This window comes from Boleophthalmus pectinirostris, unplaced genomic scaffold, assembly GCF_026225935.1.
Source record: "Boleophthalmus pectinirostris isolate CB_2022bp ecotype Guang Dong unplaced genomic scaffold, ASM2622593v1 HiC_scaffold_754, whole genome shotgun sequence".
In the NCBI taxonomy this organism is placed as follows: Eukaryota; Metazoa; Chordata; class Actinopteri; order Gobiiformes; family Gobiidae; genus Boleophthalmus; species Boleophthalmus pectinirostris.
In genome coordinates, this window is record NW_026571496.1 from 1 (window position 1) to 6998 (window position 6998).

Genomic DNA, 6998 nt, shown 5'->3' on the forward strand with positions numbered 1-6998 from the left:
AGCGCCGAGCCCCGCGAGGCTGTTTCTTCTTCTTTCTGACGCCCCCGAGGCGTCCAAATAGAGTCACTGATTTACCCAGATACCATTGGAAGAAAAATTGTGATTGGTCCATTTCCATTCCATTATATTAACCCTTTGTTTCCCAAGAAATATTAGTCCAAGTTTATAACGATCTAGAAATTATTACTAGTGCAGGGTTTATTACTCACTGAATAAAAAATATATTAGTTGTACAAAAATTAATTCAATATTTTTTTCTTGGGCCTTCACTGAATACCTTGAAGACCCTGAGGGTTCAACTCTGCAACAAAGCAGCGTGGACAACAGTGGCACTGACAGTGCTTTACAGTGTTCTGTCGAAATGAGCTATCGGCAGCCTAACGTAGGTATTCTGCCACAAATCTAACATGCACATGTCCATGCTTACACATGTAACTGATCAAAACATACAACAAAACCAAAAGACTTTTAAAATGTGACTTGTTACTCCACTTCTGCATTGGGAGCTCAACTTGACAGCATTTAAACTAGAACAGCGCTTGGGTGGGTGCGCATGTGTAGTAAGTAGCGCTATGTAGCTCAAATCGACAGGACACTGGCCCTGCCAATGAGGTGTAACTTATTTATTTTTCAGGGAGTTGGTAACCCTACACATGAGCAACCTAGCATAATGAGCTAGCATTTACAAACGTGGTGCTTAACTGGCATGATACAAAAAAATCATTTATATTCATGTTTACATTTACAGACTAACATGCGACGACATCGACTCAATCCCATGCATGATGCATGTGACCATGCAGCCATTGCCAGGGACAAGACTCAAATGCTGGACGTGAAATACATCAGTCCTCAAAAAGGTATGTTATCTGTTGAACTGGAAACAGCAGGAAAACATAGAAATGTTTGGTAACAGCTCCGAACGCTATACACGATGCTCAGTTGTGTCGTGTTATCTACGTATGACTCCACAGGCACTATTTTTTTTTAAACAAACTTTCTGAAGGCAGACAGTGTCATATTCAAGTTAACAGACTACAGTAATTTATTTGTGCAAGTACTTCTGAACTGGTTTTGTTGAGTTATTTAGCTTGCAGAATAAAGTGATTGAGTACAAATGACAATGCAAATTAACAGGAAGAAACTGACCAAGTGGCATTTAGATGGGGGACTATATACTGCGGAAGCACAGGCAAAGCATTAGCAGCATTAGCAATTTCTGTTTAAAATTAATATGGGCACCTGGAGACATATCGGCTATCGGCCGATGTTTGCTGATAGGGGCCGATATTTCACGTTTTTTTTCAGGTTAGTGATTAGCTGCTGTGTCTCTCACACATAAACAGTCTGTTTTCTATTGGTCTATTGTAAAGTGACTATATTGGCCGTATATTTGTTACTGGACCTGCATTGATATGTAAATGAGCTGTGAATAGACGTGTGAATGATCCACATTTACACATATAATTAATTACTGCGGTGCGCAGCATTTACAGCTAAAGGCTAATAGCGGTAGTTTATTTACTAGCTTGTAGTGATGGGTCGGTCGCGAACGAAACTGCACTTAGAGCCTGCTCCTTATTGGGAGCCGCGTTTTCTCTGAAAACGAAAACTTTCAGAAATCTGCGTGTGCATAGGATAGAAAATAAAGTGCCTATTTGGCTGTAGTTTAGAATAAAATAAATAAACCAGAACTAATCTTGGGCTTGAGAGAGGGAGAGAGATAGAGACAGAGTCCTGACACTCAGTCCTGGTTCAGTTCTGGTTTAGTCCTGTTTTACACATGGTTTAGATCTGTTTTAGTCCTGATTTAGTCCATTTTCAGTCCTGGTTTAGACCTGGTTCAGTTCTGGTTTAGTCCTGCTTGCAACAAAACAACCTGAAGAGTCACTTGGGAGCCGAAAGAGCCAGCTGCTTTTAGTGAGCCGAGCCAAAAGAGCCGGTTCTCTAAAAAGAACTGTAATACCCATCACTAGCTGCTAGAATGTGATGCAAAATGTCATTAGTTCTACCTACTGTCTGTAAATATGTTTCCTAAATAAACCCAATTTAAAATCCACTAGAACCAAACCTATGTTTTTTTCAACAATTCAAGATTTACAGTGAATTTTTACATCAATAAATATATTGGCGATTATATCGGCAGCTCCAACTCACATTTTATTGGTTTCATATCGGCCGGGCCCTAGTTAGAATAATGGTTTACAATGATTTCTGATCCTTGATAACAGTGTAATTGTTGTAGTTTGACTCCATACAAGTGCAGTTATTGGACACGCATACAAGCAGTGCTTTAGACCTGTGAAAAACAGACCATGTGAAAAAGGAATGCAATTTTTTTGCTTATAAATACTATACAGTAGTGACATCTGAGAAAGCGACTCAGGGTCAGAAAAAAAAAAAAATAGGACATGAAGCCCTTCATTTATCAAATATCAAAACCAGCACAAATTTGTGCAAGAAATCCATTTATTACAGGGTTTACGAGATTTACAAAACATGCAAATGTTGCACTGTGTTGCTTTAAGAATGAGCGGCTGATGATAATATGAGCCTGAAAATGAATGTAATTCAAATATTACTCCCCAATATATTCTGAATTCAAAGGCCTCACCCTTAGAATTTACAACACGAAAGTGCATAATGCGTATAAAAAGAGACTTTTTTTTTTTTTTCTAGTTATGAGAGCTACAGTAACGTTGCAGCAATTAGTTTTTAAAAGGCAGCATCAAAGAAAGGGAGTATATAAAAAAAAAAAAAAAAAAACTATTTAAAACTAATACAAAAAGTTAGATAAAGACCTACAATGTTAAATTTTATCATTACAAAATTACACAATATGTAATTGTAATAATAATATAAAAATGTTGTTTTTGTAAAAAAAACTATTTGTAGATATTATGCAACGCAGTTGTAGATAGATGATTAAATATGGAAATAACATGGGCTAGATTCAGAAGAGGTAGTAATTGCACAGGGGATCTTTTGTCCAATACAGCCCATTTCATGAACTCAGACCTGATGTGAGATTTCATTGCAGACTGTAATCATGTTCAAATTGAAATATCACCCTTTGCTTAGAAATCAACGTATGTCCAGTTTAAGCAAATGTTTTGTCGTATGCACGTTTGATGAACGAGGGCCATTTAGTTTGTGTGAGAGAATATATGACAAATCAGGAACATAACAGGGAGCTCTGACTCTTGTTTAACGTGTCATGTGCACTGTCTTTCACCTTACAAACACCAGTTTTATTAATGACCGTCCTGTAAGTGATTTCTTAAAGTTTGATGTATTTAGACACAAGGCTACCTAATAACATAGAAATTGTATTGCAGGGGCGTTAAGCATAATTATGCAGTTATTTTAACAAAGGTTTTTTTTTAGCATGGCAGCATGTAATGCTGAAAGTCCCTGGCCTCAAAATGCTCTGGAATTATACACTTGGAGGTTGTTGTGTTAAGTAGATTAAAGATGATGTTGGTATGGTGTTTTATTCAGAATTTAAATCTCCAATGAAAACACTTTTCAGAGTCCTTCAGATTCTTAGATTTTTGGACTAAAACTGTCCAGATAAACAAATATTTCCTAAACAGACGCAGATAGGCTAACTAAAATTGATTGAACTTAACTCATTTCTTGTTCAAACCAAAGAAACCTTTCCTGGAGATCAGCTTGTGTCTTAAAGTGCTATTAAAGATAAGTGTATGCTGGGCCTTTTTGACTTCTATCAGATGATCCTCACAACTGATGTTCTATCTTACCTCAGCTTACTTCTGACTGTTGTATTAATGTCAAGTGAGTGCAGGACTGTTTCAGATTACTTCAGTTGATCCCCACAACTGTGTGTGTGTAGGACTTTCAGTGGGTCCATAAACTGATGTTTTATTGGAGATCAGCTTGCGTCTTACAGTCCTATTATAAAGCTAAGTGTATGTTGGGCCTTTTTGACCTTTATTGGTTGGTCCCCACAACTGATGTTTTATTCTAACTCATTTAGCTTGTATTAATGCTGATTGTGTGCAGGACTGCTTCAGATTTCTGCAGTTGGTCCCCATAACTGTGTGTGTGTAGGACTTTCAGTTGGTCCCCACAACAAATGTTTTATTCCACCTCAGCTTGTTATGAATTGTCATATTTAAGTTGAGTGTGTGTGTGTGTGTGTGTGTGTGTGCGCGTAGTGCTTTGAAGAATTATTTCACTTAGCCCCCACAACTAATGTTTTATCTTATATTGAAGTCAATATAAGACATCCATAATGGCTGACAATCTGTTTTTGAGGTACATGTTAAAACTTCATGCACTTGTCTTTCTTTTCTTGTCAAAGGTGATGATCCCACTTGCAGCCTTGAAAATGTGCCTTCTACCAGTGAGTGTCCAACTTGTGCCACTCAGGTAACATAATCACTCTTTACCTGTTCTGGGAATCATATTGTGAAGCAGAATTTGACTTTCATTTGACAGACATTAATTTGATTTAATTTCATTTTTGACATGTTTGACAGCCAATAATTTCCTTATCGTTTTTTTTTTTTATTTTTTTTTCCCATTTTTATTCCATTTGTGTTCACTAACCCCTAACAGGTTTCCCTCTGAGATTAGCACAGAATCTCATCTCTATCATTCACTGATTTAGCAGTCAATCACTTAACATTAATCTATGGAGGCACTTATACTGGACTGACTTAGGGTTAAAATGGGGATAAACCTGGAACTATTGCCCTGATAACAAGCATACATCAAAGGCTAGGGCCACAGTTACAGCACTGGTGCTTACATCTTATGTCGAGTTAGTTGCTATGGTTTTTGTTCTGCTTACTGTAACCTGGCTGTAGGTAAACTATTGCTAACTAGATACTTAGCTGCTATTTTGAATTACATGCTACTATTACTACAGCATACTTGGAGAGAGAGAAGGTAACGCAGGGAGAAACCATTCTAGCCCTCTCACTAGAGAGGTTGTTTGTGTGTCTGTGAGCATTACTTATTTAGCCTACATAACATTAGCTATTGGTGTACTTTCTAGCCTAATGTTTTTTTTTTTTACATTTTGTCTTACAGTCTATGCTATCTTTGCTTTCACTTGTCCCCCAAATTAATGCTTTCTTGGAGATCAGCTTGTGTCTTACAATCCTATTATAAAGCTAAGTGTATGCTGGGCCTTTATGGCCTCTATCGGTTGGTCCCCACAACTGATGTTTTATTCTAACTCATTTAGCTTGTATTAATGCCGATTGTGTGCAGGACTGCTTCAGATTCCTGCAGTTGGTCCCCACAACTGTGCGTGTGTAGGACTTTCAGTTGGTCCCCACAACAGATGTTTTATTCTACTTCAGCTTGCTATGAATTGTTTGTATTTAAGTTGAGTGTGTATGTGTGTAGTGCCTTCTACCAGTGAATGTCCAACTCGTGCCCCTCAGGTAACATAATCACTCTTTTTGTACTACTTTGTAATGGAATTAATGTGGCCTGTCTCAGATTTCTAGGAAGATTACTGTCTTTAACAATATTATACATGTAAATGACAAAGCATGATGGGTGTCAGACGAGAAGTTACTCATTAATACATTTCTTTTCAGTGATCCTGTCAGATTCATGTGATTCCTGCATGTATGGATTTTATTGTTGTCAATTTTTTATAGATTATATTAATTTGTGTGGAAAAGAGACCTTGGACACGGACGAGCAAGAAAACGAAAAGTCACAACAAACAGGTAAGTAAAGAAAACATCACATTTAAATGTCATCTGTTCTGTCTTCTCAATATTAAAGGATAATTCCAGTGTGAAATGAAACTGGGGTATATTTCATCATGATGAGTTTGAATGTATGTTGGGGATTAAAACTATGCTAACCTGTTGCATTCTGAACTGGATTGCTTTAACTGATGCTGCCAAAAGGCACTTAATGAAGTTTTGATCCCTACCAAATGCTCAACCTCATTAACCTTTTTCAATATTTCACAGAATTTGTTTCACACTGGAATTATCCTTTAATGGAAGTTGAACAGAAAGTCTTAGTATAGTACACCAGCCCATATTTGATTAGTATAGTACACCAGCCCATATTTGATTAGTATAGTACACCAGTCCCCATGAAGTATACGGTCCTCATGAGTGCTGGTGTTTTGTCATTGTGGGAGGTGCTATGTAAATTAGGTCCCCAAATTGAACGATATATTGGTTGTCCCCACATATGCTGATTATGTCAGGTCAGGTTACATTGTTGTGAGTGTATACACAATTCAAGGTGATGGGCTGATTTGATATTTTTTTACTAACATCCCTGATTTTTTTTGAAGCCTGTAGCATGATGGGAAAGGGTGGTTCCCGGAACACACCTATTTGTCAGGTGTCCCCACTTAGTGATAAATGCGAGTATGGGTGTGTGTTGTGTGTGTGTTGTGTATCTACACATCTCACCCTTTGTCTGAATGAATAAATGAATGAATCCAGGTGTGTCCATAAACATCTGTCAGTGAGAATCTCAATCACACTGATCATGAGGAAGAAATTCTAGAAGAGACAGAGGCTCTGATGGTGCAGCTGAGGAAGATTTCTCTGAGAATGAAGATCAAATTTGTGAAAATTCAGGGTCAGAGAGTGAGTTTGAAGAGGACGGGGACAGGAGGGTGAAGATCAGCCAACAGAGCCAGGAGCAGGAGCAAAACACAAGCAGAGCTCAGCCACAGGACCAGTCTGCCAGCAGCTGGTCCAAGGACCAACTTATGAGAGACGAGCTGGTGAGCAGAGAGACATAGGATGCCAAAGATGTTCATTTTGTCTTCTTATATACTTTAACTTCTTGGGTTCTTTTTAAACAGGAAGTAACAACAGCTGATATACGACACGCCACCACCAACACCCGTGACAGTTCTGAAGATGCAGCAGCAGCCGAAACATGTCAACAAGGTAAATACACTTTACTGCATTGTCTTTAAAAAGAACCCAAGAAGTTAGAGACATAGGATTGGACAATGTAAGATTGTCAAAAGATGG

General features: G+C 37.9%; 1 long non-coding RNA gene across 1 annotated transcript; it reads left to right on the forward strand.

The window, feature by feature from the left end:
• Positions 1 to 26: 26 nt before the first annotated feature.
• Positions 27 to 5354, forward strand: LOC129412247 (uncharacterized). Its single transcript, XR_008633626.1, has 3 exons — positions 27 to 382; positions 749 to 860; positions 4328 to 5354. It is a non-coding gene; the product is annotated as an uncharacterized LOC129412247 (long non-coding RNA).
• Positions 5355 to 6998: the final 1644 nt, after the last annotated feature.